Source organism: Phodopus roborovskii, unplaced genomic scaffold (assembly GCF_943737965.1).
Source record: "Phodopus roborovskii unplaced genomic scaffold, PHOROB, whole genome shotgun sequence".
Taxonomy (NCBI): domain Eukaryota; kingdom Metazoa; phylum Chordata; class Mammalia; order Rodentia; family Cricetidae; genus Phodopus; species Phodopus roborovskii.
The window spans coordinates 43,868,020-43,885,780 of NW_026126511.1; the positions used below are offsets into that span (position 1 = coordinate 43,868,020).

A 17,761-nucleotide genomic window follows, 5' to 3' on the forward strand; every position below is an offset into this window, starting at 1 on the left:
GGCAGCTTACAAGGGCCCGCGACTCCAATTCCAGGGGATTTGACACCCTCTCTTGGCTTCTGAAAGATCTGCACACACATGGTGCGCAAATGTACATGCAGGTATAACACCCATATACATAACATAAAATAAAATAGAGACAGCTGGCTCACAAAGTGGTAAGAGTCTTAAATAATCTTTCAGTATCTTGGGGCTTCTGGCTGGGTCCCTGCATACACCCTCTAAATGTTTCCCAGTTTAAATCCCCATCCAGCAGAGGAAGTAGACTATTATCATCTAAGGACATTTTAACTTTCCTGTGTTATGATCTACACCATAGCCCAGTACTTGGGAGAGACAGGAGAATCAAGAGTTCAAATCCAGCTCAGTGTATGTAGCAAAGTTGTACTTTAGAAATAAGTGCATTGTTTTTTATATTATTTTATTTAATTATTTGTACATATATATATTTATATGTGGGTATGTGCACATTAGTGCCCATTCCCTTGTTTCCCCCACCCTATGTGAGTTCTGGAAACTAAGCTCAGGTCCTCTGCAAGAGCAGTAAGTGCTCTTAACCCATGAGCCACATCTCCAGCCCCCACAAAAGCATTCTTATGTAGCATGCTTGAGGGAGGTTCTGGGTTCAAGTTCTACCATTAAAGGGCGGCCAGCGGGGGTGGGGAGGTACTTGCTGAGAGACAGTTAAAGTTAAATTAGGGCAGAACACTTTCTTCCCGTGTATAAATTGGAGTTCCTTACCAGGTGGTTGTGTGGGGGTGGGGTGGGGGGCAATCTAATTTTCACTTTTCTTTCCAGTTCCGGAGATGTCTGGAACCTCAGGCAGCTAGGCAGCACTCTACCATTGAGCTACAACATCTACCCCCACCCCCCTCCGCCTTCTTTAACCCAGGCAAGCCTTGCACTGGAAACCTTTCCACCTCAACCTCCCAAGGATCACAGATGACAGACTTGTCCCATAAGGCCCAATGTAAAACATTTTTAAATGTTTCCATATTTAATTCTTTTTAATGAATCATATTTGCATGTTCTTTGCCTATTTTTAATTTGCTTAAATAATTTACTTGTACATTAAATCCCTGGAGGCTTAAATGCTCAGTTGTCACATCAGCATATTTAAAGGACAGACAGTGAAAAACCTGAGTATTTTCTTGCCAGTGTGAACAGAAAAGAAAAGAAAAAAGAATTCATTTGATCACCAAATTCCTTCGTAATTTTGGAAAAACAGAAGAGTCGGTTCATTTAACGAGGACAGTTTTGATTGTTATCCTAGCTGTCTTCAAAGTACAATGCTACACGGATGTCCGGTGTCAAGTTTTTTCACCAAACAAATTCTGCAGATATTTAAAATTTCAGCTCTACATTCCAAGGAATCTAATCTCCCCACAGCTTTGGGTGACACCTCCAAACTCTTGAGCAGTTCCAAATTACAACCTGGGTGTTTCAACTCGATCACTGTCAAGTGCACATAGATCCCATAGCCTGTCACCCAAAACCAATATTTTTAAAGTTTCCTCACATCTCCTATATTTAACTTTCTCTTTTAGCTACAGCCAATCAAAAGAAAATTGCTCTGGGCCAGCCTTCTTCCTGGTGTCATCTGTTTGTAGAACTTAAAGCCAAAGATTTTTTTTCTTTCTTTTTTGCAGTCTCATTTCCTATTGTAAAAGCAAATCATTAATGCCCTGGCATAAGGAGTTCTGTGCAATTCTTAAGGACAGGAGTTTCTGCAAACACGGTTGCCGGAATTGTTTCGTTAAGTCCGGTCGTGGTGACAATTATTTTCAAACCTGGGTTGTGGGTGATTAGGAGCTGCACTCAGCTCCCCCGCCCCCCGCCCCAGCAGCAAGAAGCACCTCCCACCTTTCCGTCCCCCAACCAACGCCTCCTTTGCTTCTCCGGGGCTGACTAGGTAGGGCAGGCCCCTCGAGACAGTTCAAGTAGTCTGGTTTTTAGAGCTGAGTCTTTTGCCAACCACAGTCATTTGAGAGAGTCACCAGGTTCCTACCGGGAATCTGCTGGAGGGGGAAGGCAGGGGCGGGTCTGCAAAGCCTTCTCCCCAACCCCCACCCCGAGCTTGCCCTGCAGTGCTTACGCTGCACTTGCCGGCTACACAGAGGCCAGCTCAAGCCGACAGTGCCAGGTCCTGGCCTCAGCTTGGCCCCGAGCCGGGTTAGCTGAGTGCTAGCTGCTGCGACCTCACTCGCTGCTCTCGCCCCGGGGCCTTGGTGTCTGGACCACTTCCGCCCAGGAGCCACTGTCCTCTGACTGAACCTCAGCATCCCACCTCAGCTCCAGACATCCCTCTTAGGTTCTCAAAGCCCCCACCGTAGGAACAAGGTGGTGACTGTCTCCAGAGACCTTAAGCACTGGGTCCTGCTAATGGAATTCTTGCTCCTTTCACTGAGCTACTACATCTTTGGTTCTCTTAAATTTTTATTTTGAAACGAAATTGCCCAGTCTGTCCTTGAACTTTTGCCTCAGCCTCACGAGTGGCTGACATTACACACCTGTTCTGCCAGTACTGGCTTAGATGCCGCATTCTCACTTGGCTTGCAAACAAGCTCCCTCAGTCATTTTTAGGACACTAATCCTGTTTACGAGGATGGGACCTTGTGACCTAACCATTTTTCTCAAGCTCTGCCTCTCCAGTTCAAGCTGTATCTCTCTTCCCTTCCCTACTCCTTCATTGTGTTATTTCATATGTGTGGATGTTTTGCTGCATGTATGGCTGAAGGCCTTGCACCCCCCAGAGGCCCGAAGAGGCTTCAGATCTCTGGATTTGCAGGCTATAGTGAGCTGCCACGTGGGTGCTGGGTGTTGAACCCTAGTCCCTGGAAGAGCAGCTAGTGCTCCTAACTGATAAACCATCTCTCCAGTCCCATACAGATTATATTTCTACATAAGCATTTGGTGGGCACCTCTAGATCCTAGCTATCCCAGGGCAGAATTTCTGTGTGAATTCCAGCCCTGTGGCTGAGGCACTGTCTGGACTGTCAGGCATTTCTGACATCACTTTAGACACCTGGCAGGAGCGCTCTCTGCCTGCTACCTGTGAGGCAGGATGCCAAAGCATGGAGTTTGTATGGGTAGACAAACTTTCTTCCAGACGAATCCAATGAGGTAGTGCAGGTAGTTTAGACTAACAGGTGAGAGGGGTAACTGGAGAGATGGTCCAGTGATTTAGAGCATCTACCACTCTTGCAGGGGACACAAGTTCAGTTTTCAGTGCCCACAGCTTACAACTGCCAGTAACTCCAGCTCCAGAGGACCCAAGGCCCTCACACAGTACACACACCCATAAATACACATGTCAATTTTCAAAGTGAGGTAAGTTTTTGAAAGGGGAGTGGATTTTTGAGTCTGATGACATGAAGAAAACTTTTGGTAGCAGATGTAGACTAGATTTTTGTTTGCTGTCTTTAGGAAAGGACAGGGTTCTGATCTTATCTCTTAGGTAGAGAATTCCAAGGACAGGAATGTAGCTCAGTGGTAGACACTTGCCCAGCATGAGCAAGGCCCTGGGTTACATTCCTACCACCGCCTAAATAAACGATGGGATCCAAGTACTTTGTGATATAGTAAAGCGCATGTGGCAGATTCCAAAGCAGGCAAGGGTGATAGGCAGAGGGACTAACACGCCAGGCAGACAGAGCTTAAGTGAGAAGTTTTACTAGAAAGGGAAGGGAGCTGGGCACAGAAAAGAGGTAAAGAGACACAGAGACAGAGAAGAGACAGAAGAGGGAGTCAAGAAAAGTCCTGTCTGCCCCAGGGGAACAGCAAGAAAAACAGCATAAATGGGCAGAGGTCTTTCTTTAAAAGGGTCCTTTGCACCTGAGCTGACCAGAGTACTGCCTGAGTGAATTCTGCCAGGTGACAGGGGTAAGCCAGCATAGTGCCTGAATCCTTATACTCTGGGTGCTTCCATTAAATATTGATCAATATAATTTATTTTCCTGTCATTTGAGTCAGCTTCTTTGGAATTATATAGGGTCAGGCAGGGTCCCCCAGAGATACACCTTAACTGAAGGAAGAAGCAATCAGGAGCAACCATGGGCATGTCTGGGAGGTCTTTCAATCCGTGGTATCAGTGTGTGATCAGGAATATTGTCTCTCCTTCTTGCCAACAGAGAGCTCTGTCTGCTCCTGGGTAACCAATGAGGATGGTGAAAGAAATATTTAAATTTTAGAGCTACATGAAGCTTGCTAGCTTTTCTTCTATTTTCTAAGTGTTTTACTATGAACTTGTAGAATGGGGGAAAAAAAAGATATACATTTGGAAAGAGTCCTATGCACAGTGTCATGTTGGTTTCAGGCTTCAGTTTTCTGTATCTACTGATCTACTGGTGATGACAGTTTCTGCAATATTTTCCCCATGTTTTCCAGGGTTCTTTTCCTTTGTTTATGCATGTGGCAGAGGACAGCTTTTCCAGAGCCCATCATCTTCTACCTTGTTGAGGCAGGGTCCTGTTTCTGTGTCTCTGCTGCTGCATCCTAACTGGCCTCAAGCTTCTGGGAGATTGTTCTGTTCCTGCCCCCAACCCCATAAAAGTGCTGGGGTTACAGGTATGCAACATCACATCTGGTTTAGAGCTTTTCAAGTGAGTTCCAGGGATTAAACTCAGGTAGGCAGGCTTCCATGGCAAATGCTGTGCCAACCTCCAGGCCCGGGGGGGGGGGGGGGAATCCTTGTCAAATAAAATACTATTTTCCTTAAGGACAAAAACAAGCAAGAAAACCCTCCCAATTTTTAAATACCAAACACAGAAATGCTCTAAGAGAAAAAGCAGGACTTGGCACCCAAGGAGAAAATGGAGAAAATCCAATTAGTCATCTTGGGGTAGGAAGGGCTTCTCAATTACGGCAGAAAAGCACTAGCATGAAAGAATGCTTGATAAACTCAACTGCAATATAATTAAGAATTTATGCTCATCAAAAGACACAATAAAAAAGTTTCAAAAAAAAACTTTACAATCCCAAAGGACACATTTGTCATGCTTATAATTGGAAAAGGTCAGAGGCACAGGCCTGAATCCCAGCCCCTTTGTCAAGGAGGAAGTCTGAAGCCAGCCTGGTCAACATACCAAATTTCTGTAGAAAGAAGAAAGAAAGAAAGAAAGAAAGAAAGGAAGGAAGGAAGAAAGAAAGAAAGAAAGAAAGAAAGAAAGAAAGAAAGAAAGTCCAGGGTGGGGGTGGGGAGTGGTGTAGATGTAGGAGAGATGGTTCAGCATTTAAGAGTACTAGCACCTCTCACAGAAGACCCAGGTTTGGTTTCCAGCAACCACAAGGAGGCTCACAAACACTTGGACCTCCAGTCCCAGAGGAAGCAACCCTTTCTTCTGGCCTCTATAGACTCTTGTACACACATGATACACATATACTCATAAAGGCTCACATTCAATAAATGAAAAAAATGAATGAAAGAAGACCCCAGAATATACGAATAACTGCTATAAATAACAGAGGACAAGGAGATGATAGCAACCAAAACTAAGTAAATAAACGGGCAAAAGACAGAGATGGTATCTCATAGAAGAGGAAACACATTGTACAGAGATATAAAAAAAACAAAACAAAACACTTTCTTGGTCTTGTTAGTAGTCATCAAACCACAGACAGCAAGGACATCATTATACACCCAAAATAAAGGTATAAAAAGGTCATATCTAAAAGCCCACCTAGAGATGAGAACATGAAGCAGCCGGAAATTTCTATTTTTTCCTTTTTGAAAGAGAGTTGGGTTTTTTTGTTTTTTGTTTTTTTGTTGTTTTGTTTTCCCTGTACAGCTATGTCTTTCCTAGATTTTGAAATTCTCCTGCCTCCTTATCTCAAGTACTAGAGTTGCAGGCATCCACTATCATGCTTGGCTGGGACCTCTTAGAAGCTGCCAGGGAAAATGCCTTAGCATTTTCTTATGTAGTTGAAGATGCATATTTCCTATCATTCGGACATTCTGAATCCAAGTATTCTGCCAGTGAGGAAGGCTTGAACATGCACACATAAGGATAAACACAAGAATTTTCAAAGACACTGGGAAGCCCACTGCTGCCATAGCTGAGAAATAGTATTCTGCTGCAAACATAAAAGGGCAGTATCTATGAATAATAAGATAGCTGTGCCTTATTAAGATAGAACTGAATGGGTAAAACAAGTCCAACTTGATGGTGCACGTACATTATAATAACTCAAAAAGCTGTCAGCAAGCACTTAGGCTGAGGATATAGCTCAGTGGCAGAGTATGTGCTTAGCAAGTATGGAGCCCCTCTGCTCCATCACCTCCATTCCTGGCCTCCACCCAAAAGATGAAGACACATGAACACAAAGCAAGGACATCTACATTACACATTACTTAGGATTCCTACACAGCATGATACCGGCGATTTAAAAATCATCAATGAAAGGACATAACAAGAGTTCTCTCAGTTGGAGAAGTCAGAGAGAGAAATGCAGGGAATAGGAGGAGAAGGTGGAGCTACAGGAGCTCTGAGGAGAGTATGTAGCTTTTCCTATTCGGTACACCCATTATATTATCGTTTTTTTTTAATGGTGATAGGAACATATCGAGACAGGGTTTTCTGTGTAAATGCTCTGGTTGTTTTTGAACTCTCTATGTAGACCAAGCTTGCTTCCAACTCACAAAGATCTGTCGGCCTCTGCCTCCTGATTGTTGGGTGTTGGGCTTAAAGGTGTCTGGCACCCCTCCTAGCTGGGATTGTATTATACTTTTAAAAGTTTCTTTTTTCAGAGACAGGGTTTCTCTGTGGCTTTGTAGCCTGTCCTGGAACTAGTTCTTGTAGACCCTGGTGGCTTCGAACTCACAGAGATTCACCAGCCTCTGCCTCCTGAGAGCTGGGATGAAAGACCTTCCCAATTGTTTGGATCTCTATAATGTCTTATAACTCAAGTACCTATAGTATTTTATGTATTATATATTGTGAGACAAAAAAATGGTAATATCCACAGAAGGAAATTGGAAGTAGCATCCCTTTGATTTGAAATCTGGTAATCTGATTTAGGTTTTAAACCCATAAATTCACTTGTCCATGGCATGCTTAAGGCTTCTTTGAATCTGAAAAAGAAAAGAATCTTATGTGGGTATGGTAGTACATCATAATGGTACATCTCATGTGGTTAGAGCCCATTTTAGTCTATTTTGGTTTCCATATAAAACACCCAGGACTGGGAAATGTACAAAGCCAAGAGGTTTATACTGGCTCCCAGATTGGGGGCTGAGACCTAAGAATGTTATCTGTTAAGCTTTTAGTTTGGCTTCGTCTCATGGTGAAAAGCAGATGGGCAGGGGTAGGAGATGGTTCCATGCTGAAGTACTTCCTGTGCAATCATGGCAACATGAGCACACATAAAGCAGGGCATGTCATATAGCCCCAGCACTGGGGATGCAGAGACAGGTAGATTCCAGGAGCTTGCTAACTAACCTGCATACCCTGTGGCCAGTTCCGAGTCCAAATGAGAGGCTGTCTCAAAAACAAAACAACAATACAGAGGGAGCAATAGAAGATCCTGGACATTGGTTCCTGGCCACTATCTGTGCACCCCCTGCACATGCCTATCACACACACACACACACACACACACACACACACACACACACACACATGAAAAAGTGAGTGCACATAGAAGGGACAAAGGAGGGATAGCTCTGCTTTCCAATTCTCTTCTCTCATGATAACTAACCCAGTCCTGTGAAAATGTTTGCACTCTCTCACATTAGCCATTGCTGAGGCTCCTGCCCATGACCCAGATACTGCTCTCTGGCCCCATATCCCAATACTGCCACAAGTAGGAATTAAGACTATATTGGAACCACAGAGGAGGCTCTGGGTTCATCTTCTTATCCCCACTCTTTGGCATCTTATGGTCTCCTAGAGGAGTCAGAGGGGGCAGGGGATGCGCTGGCAAGCTTTCATAGCTTTCCTAGGGATGTGTCCCAAGCTAGAGCTGTTCTAACAGGAAGGCTGAGCAGACTTCAGGGTGTGGCTAAGCGATCATGCCACCTCCCTGGCTAACCTGACCAGAGATGATTGCCCCAGGAATCACTCACTCCCTGTGGCTGACATGGATGGAGCGAGGGTTCTGTAGAATCCACTCAGAACTCCTGGCCTTGCCCCTTAGTGCATCCACAGGGCCAGCTTTGTGGGCAGTTACAGACTTCTCCTCCAAGGAGCACAGCTGGGAGGAGGGGCATAGTGGCAGCCTCAGGCCTGGGAGGGAAGGGAGAGATAGGAAGCCAAGTAGGTAAGGTGCAACAGAAGTAAATCCCCTCGCAGAGGATCTGGCCTAGAGGCTGCGCGCGCGAGCACACACACACACACACACACACACACACACACACACACACACACACACACGAAGTAAAGGCTGTCTCATTTGAAATGGTACCCAATAGGGGAAACCAGGAAGCTGGGAATGAATTCAGATCTTCCAGTTTCTCCTCCAACACTATAGTGGCAATGTTCCTTGGGGTTTCTGTCTTTCCGAAATGCCACCCAGGGCCAACCCCTCACATTATAGTGGGAATGAGGGCTATATAAATTATTTTTTATGATGGAACAATGTAAAGGAGGAAGCAGATGCTTTAGCTTTCAGTCCATCACACCAGGGGACATGGTGGCAGCTGCCTATAATGGCTGGGAGCATGTGATAGAAGTTATTTACACTAAGCTTTACCAGGAACCAGAGGCTGTACAATGATCTTCAAAGTCCTGCCCCTAGTGACATATTTCGGCCATCTAACCCCATCTCCTAAAGGATCCACAGCATCCCAAAACAGCACCCCCAGCTGAGAACAAGTGTAATAACACATGAGTCACTGAGGACAGTTACTCCAATAGCAACCTGGGATGGAATAGCTTAGGCTATTTGGAAGGGTCCAACAGTGTAGCCACTCTCAGCATCACCTCTAGAGCCCTCAAACATCCACAGAATGGTCAAGGGAAGCCTCCTAGATCCATTCCAAGAAACCCTCACACCTGCAACCCCAGTAGTTAGGAGGGCGAGGCAGGAGGATGGCTGGAGTATGAGGCCTGCTTGAGCAACAAGGGCCCTATCTCAAAAACACACAAGAATGAAGCCTGGTAGCCAGTTTAAGGTTTTCTGTCTTCTGTTTCCTGGGCAACCATGCTAATCCTTAGCTGTCCTGCTGTTTTCCACCTGTGTGCAGGTGAGTCCAAGCCAGAACAAAGCCTCTCTGTCCCCACCTGGCTTCCCTGGCCTGACTTCCCTCTCCCTGAGCCCTATGGCCTGGAGTCTAGGTAGAGGAATTGAAAGTAATCACCAGTGGGGTTGCTACCAAAGTACCAGTCCTTGGCATCAGGCCAGGCTGTCAGGAAGTGCATCCAAAAAATGCCAGTGAATCAAATTCCAAAGCAATGTGAGTCACCAGGGACCTAGGACACAGGCCAGGGCCCAAGTCCTACCAGGAGCCTGAGGGCAGCTAAATAGGGCTCCAGGGATACAGAAGATACGCCAGGCACTGGGAACACTCACCTGGCCAAAGGCAGGAACAGGCGGCTTAACCTGAGCTCTTTGCAGACTTAGAGGCAGGGATGGGGTAGGGTGGGATAGGGTGGAGTGAGGTAGGGTGGGGTGGGGTGGGGTGGGGTGGGGGTTTCAAGGCAGGAGGCCAGCCTCCTGGCCATGTTCCTGGTTGCCAGAGCACTTACCTGTTTTCCCAAAGGCTAGGGTTTGGGTCTCAGCCTCAAAAGCCAATGGGCTGGCTGTTTCTTTACACCTCCCCTCTCAACAACCTGGCCCAGTCCACCACTGTCTACAGACAAGGAACAGTGACAGACCAGCTGGGCCCCTAAGGAGACACAGCAGGTGAGTTTATGCCTTTTGGTGCTGGGCTCTGTACTGGAGAGAGAGAAAGGGTTCTGTCACCCCAGGTTGCTCTGGTCACACCTTGCCATGTCACATAGCTCTCACTGTTGGGTCTCTTTTGAAAGGTGGGAAGATAGGGCAAGAGTGGGTGGCTGAGGATGCTGGGGCTTGATCTGTCAACCTGTAGCATCCCCTGGACTGTGGCCCAGCAGCTACCTGTGGCAGGCAGCTTTAGAATAGGAGACAAAGAACTTGTGCCTGCCGGGGATGTAGCAAGATGGAGTATGCATGCTCGTAGCCATGGACCAGCCTAAACCTGGGTTCCATTCTTCCCTTGTGACCCTAGCCAGGTTGGAAGGGAAGGGAAGCCGGGGTGAGACTGCCACAGGTCAAGGTAGGCCACAGTGACAGTTAATGATGTCGGGGTTACCTTGGCTTCCATGGTGACCTGGTCTCCTGTCTCTCCTAGTTGCTATGGCCCCTACCTGTTTCTCACATGCTCCAGGAAAGCCCCTCCTTCTACTAGTGTCTCCAGCCTTTAGGATAACTTACATCTTCTGGGCCCTGAGCCCTGGATGGTAAGACATATTTTGGGGACTCTCAATCCTTTAGGCAGTAGAATCTGTGTGCCCCAAGAGAAGTAGATCAATAGCCCACATTCTCATTCTCCCCCTTTCCTACACCCAACCTTTACTTTTTGTTTTGTTTTTTCCCATTCCCAGCTGACCAGGAGCTCATAGGCTTTCAGCAAGCACCCCACTCCTGCCTCGAGACTTGGAGTTGTCTCTTGCAAAGAAGTAGCTGAGTGAAAGGCTCCTTCAGGTTCAACAAGGGACAGAGCTGGGGTTGGGCCTGAGCCTGGGGCTTCTTGGGGCTCGCAAGTATCTCAACTAGGCAGTCATAATTCATACATGGGCCACCCTGGACGTGGGCTAAGGTTGAGAGGGGCGCAGGCCTTGTTCAAAGAGAGCTTCTCTGAAGTAGCCATTTAAGGGTCTGGCCATGTTCACATTCACTTTGGCCCCAGGCATTAAGTTCAAGAATTTTCTGTCTTGTCTTCCTCACCCTACCTCCAAGCCATACTTTCTAGCTGTAAAGTTAAGACCAACCAGGCTCTCATTGGCCAAGTGTACACTGAGTTAAAGCTCCAGCCTGGATAGAGAAATGCCTTCTCGAATTATGGACTCTGTGTGAGGAAAGGCAGGCTCCAGCCCCACCGGCAGAATCCCGAAAGAGGTCCCCAGGCTAGCAGAGCCTGTTCTCTGATTTCTTTCTCCCTCCAGCCATTGAGACCATGTTGACACTCCTTGATGGCAGACAAAGCTATGAGATAGTATCACACTTCGCAATTCCAAAAATGGAGGTCGTGTGTGTGTGTGTGTGTGTGTGTGTGTGTGTGTAGGGGGGGAGAGGGGGGAGGCCAGGTATCAGCCTAGTACCAGATGAGAAATTGAAGGCCAGAAAAACGTGTGAGGAGACAGAGCCAAGGCTGGAAGCAGGCCAGGGTTATATAGTCCCATCTGGGAGGTCCAGAGCATGAACACCGTGGTAAGCCCCAGACAATAGAAACTGTAGAAACTGGGATAAGCTTCTACCAAACAGTCTGGCAGCAACTCCCCTCCCGGGCACCTGCCCTAAGCCATTTGCATCTTGCCTAGCTCCTCAGCCTGGTGAGCTTATTTGTGCTTGACTACCTGCTCTGTGATCCTGGAAACGCTTACCCCTTCTGGAAGCTTCCATTTCAATTTCCTCTTTGGCCAATGGGGAGGAGAAGAAGGAAGATAATTATGATAGCAATGATGATGATGATAACTTCTTACGGGATTTTAAAATTTTAAACAAGATAGCTGGTAGAACACAATACTGGGCATATAATATATATTATAAACATGGAATAAGTAGTTACTGTTCTCCTAAACCTAAGTCCCTTGGTGACCTGGACTGCTGGCATCCTTGCCATTTCATAATCTCTATGACCTCTAGCCCAGCACCAGGCACCAGAAGGAGCTTAGCATGTATTTGATGAATGAAAAAAAAAAAAAAAAAAAAGAAGCTAATGACAGGGATAAGTGAGCAAACAAGCCTTATTATTTGCAGAGAAAGCAAAGTCTCAGCTAGGCAGTGTGGCATGGTTTGCACAGGCTGCTCACCATGTTGGTCCTGCAGGATTGTTTGTACCCCTACACTGCCTCTGCCTGAAACATCAATGCCTTTCACTGGAGGCAACCTATGTCCAGAACACCTAAGCTGGCCCTCTGACTCCATATCTCAATGCCCCTGCTTCTCTGGTCCTCGGGTCTGCATCTGAGCCACCCAAGCTAGGACTTCAAGACACACTGCAGGGGCAGTATGGCAGAGCAACCTCGGCTTCAAGCTCTCCTTGGGGATGCCTCTAGCCCTGAAATTCTACCCATAGCTCAGGCTCCCAGAGAGCTCCCTGCTGCCACTCCCAGCAGTAGGAGGAAGAGGGTATGTCTGTAACCAACAATGAATTTCCCAGAGCATGTAGCAATCCCTAGACAACCAAAGTTGGGTTTGTGCTTCCAGTGGGCAGCCTGACAGCAGCCCACACTTCTACTCCTCTGCCTGGGCACCTTCCTATGCCATCCGTGTCTTGTCTGTCCCATGGGAAGTTCTTAACTCTGAGCACCAATCCCTTTCTTCTCTCACCTGCACATTGGGTACTGAGCCAGCCTTCTTATGACTTGGCTCCTCTCACTCATGCATTGCCTCCCTGTGTGAGGGGACTTAAGCCAGCCTTGACTACACTTTGCAGAACAAACTTTGTCTGTGACAAGTTGCAGTGGCCTCTCAGTGATCTCTATATAGCTCTTCCCCAGTTTTTAGCCAGTTGAAAATCATACCTGGGGAAGGGTGGGGTCCTGAGGAGGTCAGGGGTGTTACAGCTGTCCTATGGGTTTCTTATCACCGTAGCTGTCTCAAGAAATGTCTGATCAGCAGTCTCTAATCCATCATCAGGATTGAATAATACCCCTTATAGTCCCTGGTATCCTGGCTAGTCACCCACTTACTCATATTGTAAGCTATCTAAGGTAAGCCACGGGCATTTATTTTTATAGGATCTTAGGCCAGAAGGTGGGAAAAGGGAGAGGAAAGAAAAAGGGAGACAAACAAGGAGAAGAGAGGAGAAAGCTGAGCCTGTAAAGGTGGGTGGAGGGGGCCTGAATGAATTCCAGGCTTTGTGAAGAATAGGGAGATCCTCAGAGCTCAAGGTGCCTTTATTCTCCTGTCAAAGATCAGGGACAAAGACTAGTGTGATCAGGGCCTGGAACCCCACAGGAATTCCCCCAAGCCAACCACCCCATTTTATCCCCTGAGGCTTCTGCAAGAACAGAAGCCCTATTAGTAACTCAGTGGCAAGGTATTTACATCATTCCCTCTTTTGCATCTTTAGAGGTCTAGGTACCAAAAAGGCTCCCAGGGTTGGGGCAAAGGCATAAAAGGGCTCTGTGGGATTCAGCCTGGAACTCTCCAGGGAAACTCATAAGTGAGTCTGCATCCTCTCCTTGGTAGCCCCCAGCAATGCCACAACCAGGGCCAAAAGCAGCTGCAGTTTCAGGCTGTATATGGACATCTAGCAACACCCAGGAAATTCAATTGCAGGCTAAGTTGACCTTAGCAAGAAGGAGCCTTCCAAGTATGGACTGCACAAAGTCTGCCCTCCAGCTTCATTGAAACAAGACTGGCTATATTGTGGCCTGTATTAAGCTGCCTCGTGCCTTTGGAAGAGAAAGCAAGAACATATGCTCACAGTGGACATGCTTGAAGGCACAAATGTCCCCTGCTTTCTGGCAGCTCAGGCAGAGGGGGCAGGTCAGAGGGGAAAGGCCCAGGCTCTGGGTTGCATATCTCCCTCACCCCCCCCTACTTCCTACAGCCACATGGACACCCATAAGGAACAGTTGGGGCTTTTTATAATCTTTATTTGTTAACAGTTGAGGCTATTTTTTTCCCATGCTGCAAGAGATGCCAGTGGCTCATTAAAAAAAAGTTGTGAAAAACACAAATCTATTTTGGGGTGATCAGCCTCCTCAGAGCCTCACACCCCCAGCTCTGTGGAGCTCTGGGAATGAGACCTGCTCTTGCTGGGAAGGTCTGCAGCTTGTAGGAAGCCAAGGATTCTTGGGCCTAGCAGCACTGGCTGTGGGGTGCATTTTTGTCCCCTCTTCTACCTTCTGGGACAGAAGCACAACCACCTGGCTCCATTCTGGTGTAGCCCTGCCTGCCTCCTGGTGGCTTCAGAACTCTGTCCTGAGAAAGCCACCTCCCAGGAGGCTGGGGTTGGAGCCGCACTGCTGCTGGGTGTCTTGCTTTGGCTAAAGGGCCTGGCATGAGTGGTGGTTCTTAAAGCTCTTGAAAGACATTAACCGTCAAGAGATCAAATTTCTCTGCTGAATGAAGAGTCATTTCAGAGCCGTAGAAGGTATTTAATGAGATCCTGGATCAGCTCTGGGGAGGAGACCTGGAGGGAGTAGGTGTAGGTTCTGCATGCCCTCTGCCAGTGGAGGATACCAGATTACTAATGGAATCTTCTTGCCATGGTGTGCTTACGGGCCTGTTGCAAGGGCCGGGGCCAGCTTTGAACATTCCACCAAGAACACTCACTCCTGCTCCCTGTTTTACCTCCCTTCATTTTGTCATGTGACCCTTAGGGCCAAGGTGGACATGAGGTTCTATCACTCGGTAAGACTCTCTGAATCCTAACTCTAGTCTCAGTCAATGTCCCTGTGTGGTCTGCTCTGCACGTCGGGACCAGATGGCTGGGATACAGATGGAAGTTGCGTTCCTGTTACCCAGGGATGTGAGGGGGAGCACATGTGAAGTTGGAAAGAGTTTGGGATTCCATTGCTTGAAGGGATGCTGACCGAGGTCAGGTAGTCATCTGCTATCTTCACACAGTGTAGCTTGCCATTGTGCCCAGTGGAAGGCCAGAAACATTACAGTCACTGTCCAAAGTCACATAGCTGTTTGAAAGGTCAGAAGCAATGAGGGCAATGCGGCCTCCCTGCTTTGAGTCTTTTCTTTTTTTTTTTCTTTGTGTGTGGGTGTGTGTGTGCGCGTGTGTGAGTGTGTGTGTGTGCGTGTGTGAGTGTGTGTGTATATATGGTGTGTGTGTGTGAGTGTGTGTATGTGTATATGGTGTGTGTGTGGGGGGGGTTCTGTGTAGTCCCGGCTGTCCTAGAACTTTATAGACCAGGCTGACTTTGAACTCAATGAGATCTGCCTGTCTCTGCCTCCTTAGTGCTGGGATTAAAGGCATGCACCACCACTGTCTGATTTCTTTCTTCTTAAGGCTTATTCTTATTTATGTATATGTGCATGTGTCTTTGTGGAGTTTACGCCGCACACATGTATGTATAGGCTAGTGTGTGTGTGTGTGTGTGTGTGTGTGTTTGTGCTCGCCCATGTGTGTGCATGCATGTGTGTGTTCCCTCAGAGGCCAGAAGGGTGTGTTAGAGCCCCTGGAGCTGGTGTTTCACACAGTTATAAGCCACCTGAGAACCAGCACTGGGAACTGAACCTGGACCCTCAGGAAGAGCAGCAGGCACCTGTAACTACTGAGCCATCTCTCCTCACTTTGGTTTTTCTTTGCTCTTTGGGCCGCTTTTACCCTTCTCCTGTCTTACCACTTTTTGCCCTGTCCCTTTCTCATCATCAACTCAACTTGCCCATCTTTAACAGCGCAGTGTCAACTGTGTCCTGGGGATATCTAGCTGGTTTCTCCAAGCCCTTTGTTCTGAACTCTCTAGAAATTCTAGAGTTTCTTTAAATGGGTGACACTTAAGATCAGGACCAAATGGCCTTGCAGAATTAGATATTCTTTCTTTCCCTATTTCTTCCCTTTCAAAGACCTCCCTGTCCGTTCCCAGCCTCCGTGGTCCTCGGCTCTAGTTTGCTAGACTGTCATGGAAAGGATGACCAGTTACATCTAGGCCTTCCAGGCTTAGCATCTTTGTCAGTGGTCCCAAACCTTGACAGTCATGTAGACTCACTCTTATCTGTGAGAAAACAAACTCAGAGAAGATAGCTTTTCCAGGATCACGAAGTTCCATGACTAGCAACTGACAGCTTTTTGCCAAATCACTCAGTCAATTCAGAATGGCCTGACCTAGGACCCCATTGTCTGTCTCATAGCTGGCCCCTGTGGCCCCCAAGCTAGAGTAACAGACCTCTGAACTTGGGTAGCAGTGGCCACATCCTTGCCCTAGGTAGAGCCTTCCATTTGAGACAGCTGACTTTTGCGTGACTTACAGTGTGCTCATTTCCATTCATCCCTTTGTCTCCTCCCATCTTGCCTCCTTCCCTTCTGCCACTTCCATCAGGAGCCTGGAGGGAACCCAGCCCTATGGGAAGACGAAGAAAAGGCTGCCCATGAGAGATCTCTCAGGACAACATGTGAGTGGCCACTCTGTGGTACTGTCCTCTGCCCCACTCAAGTCTCTCTCCCCAAACTTTCATTTGTCCATCAAATATTTATTAAGCATCTCTTATATGCTTGTCAAAACTCTAGCACAACAAGTAGATAAATACCATTTGAATATGCATGCCCCTTCCAAAGGCCTTCTCAGTACTGGAGGGCAGGGAGGCGGCACTGTGACCAGCCTTGTGTGTCTTGAGTTACTAGTGGAACACAGAAGGTCAGGGAACTCAAGATTGTCAGGGGGTGTGACATCCAGGCCATTTTAAAAGGATGAGTAAACATTTCCCAGTATAGGAGGTGGGTGGGGAGCATCTTTGTGTTCAGGAGACTGCTTCCACAAAAGCCACCCCTCCTCATGGGGACCTGGTCTTACCCTGGGTAGGGAGCTGAGAACAACAGGACTGTGTGGGCTGTGACTCTGAATGCTGGAAGGGTGAGGTGACAGGAAGATTTCTCTCTCATTTAGGGTTACTATTGCTGTGATGTAACACCATGGCCAAAATCAAGTTGGGAAGGAAAGGGTTTATTTGGCTTATACTTCTACATCACTGTTCATCACTGAAGAAAGTCAGGACAGGACTCAAGCAGGGCAGGGACCTGGAGGCCAGAGGTGATACAGAGGCCATGGAGGGATGCTGCCTTCTGGCTTGTTTCACATGGCCTGCTCAGCCTCATTTCTTATTGAACCCAGGATGAACTGGGCCCTCCCCCATTGATCACCAATCACGAAATACCCTACAGACTTGCCTCCAGCCATGTTTTATGGAGGGTTTCTCAGTTGTGTTTCCCTCCTCTCAGACTCAGATGACTTTAGCTTATATCAAGTTGACAGAAAACAATCCAGTACAACTCTTGCTTGAAGGAAAGCTGAAAGCAGGGACTGGAGACTGTGTACCCTGGCAGGAGTTGTGATTCAGGCCACCTCTCCAGCTAGCCTCTGGCCCAGCCTTAGCCACTCTACTGAATATGAGCAGGTTTATACCTTCATTCGACATTTACATTGGTCCAAGAGGGAACTCCAAACCTGCCTCTTGTACCCTCCCATGACCCAGCCTGGTTTTCCTTCCCAAGGAGACAGGGCATTAGCTACAGAGTTATAGGCTCATACCTCTGGCTCCCCTTTAGCATTGCACAAGTGACATGCCGCAGGACACATGAAAGGTGATACCAGCAGGCATCCAGCACCCAGCTAGCTCTTTGGAGTTGGATGGAGAGACCCAGGTCCTGGTCAGATGTATGAATCCAGAGAAGTTTCATGTTGTGTTTTCCTTAAATAAATCACACTTAGGAATATAAACAATGGAGTGGAGGCTCTTCTGTACCAAGTACAGGGAGAAGAATAGACCTGAGTAAAGGCTACACCTGCATTTGAACTAGTACTTGTTTCATTAAGATTGAGTCTGAACACAAACTCCAAGGAAGCTGCTCATTGTCAACCTTCTCTCCAGCTCCGGATAGGGGCTGGAGGTGGAGGAGTAT

General features: G+C 47.4%; 1 protein-coding gene across 1 annotated transcript in view; it reads right to left on the reverse strand.

The window, feature by feature from the left end:
- Positions 1-17,761, reverse strand: part of Reep4 (receptor accessory protein 4) — an 816,909-nt gene that overhangs the window by 663,759 nt on the left and 135,389 nt on the right. The window lies entirely within an intron of this gene.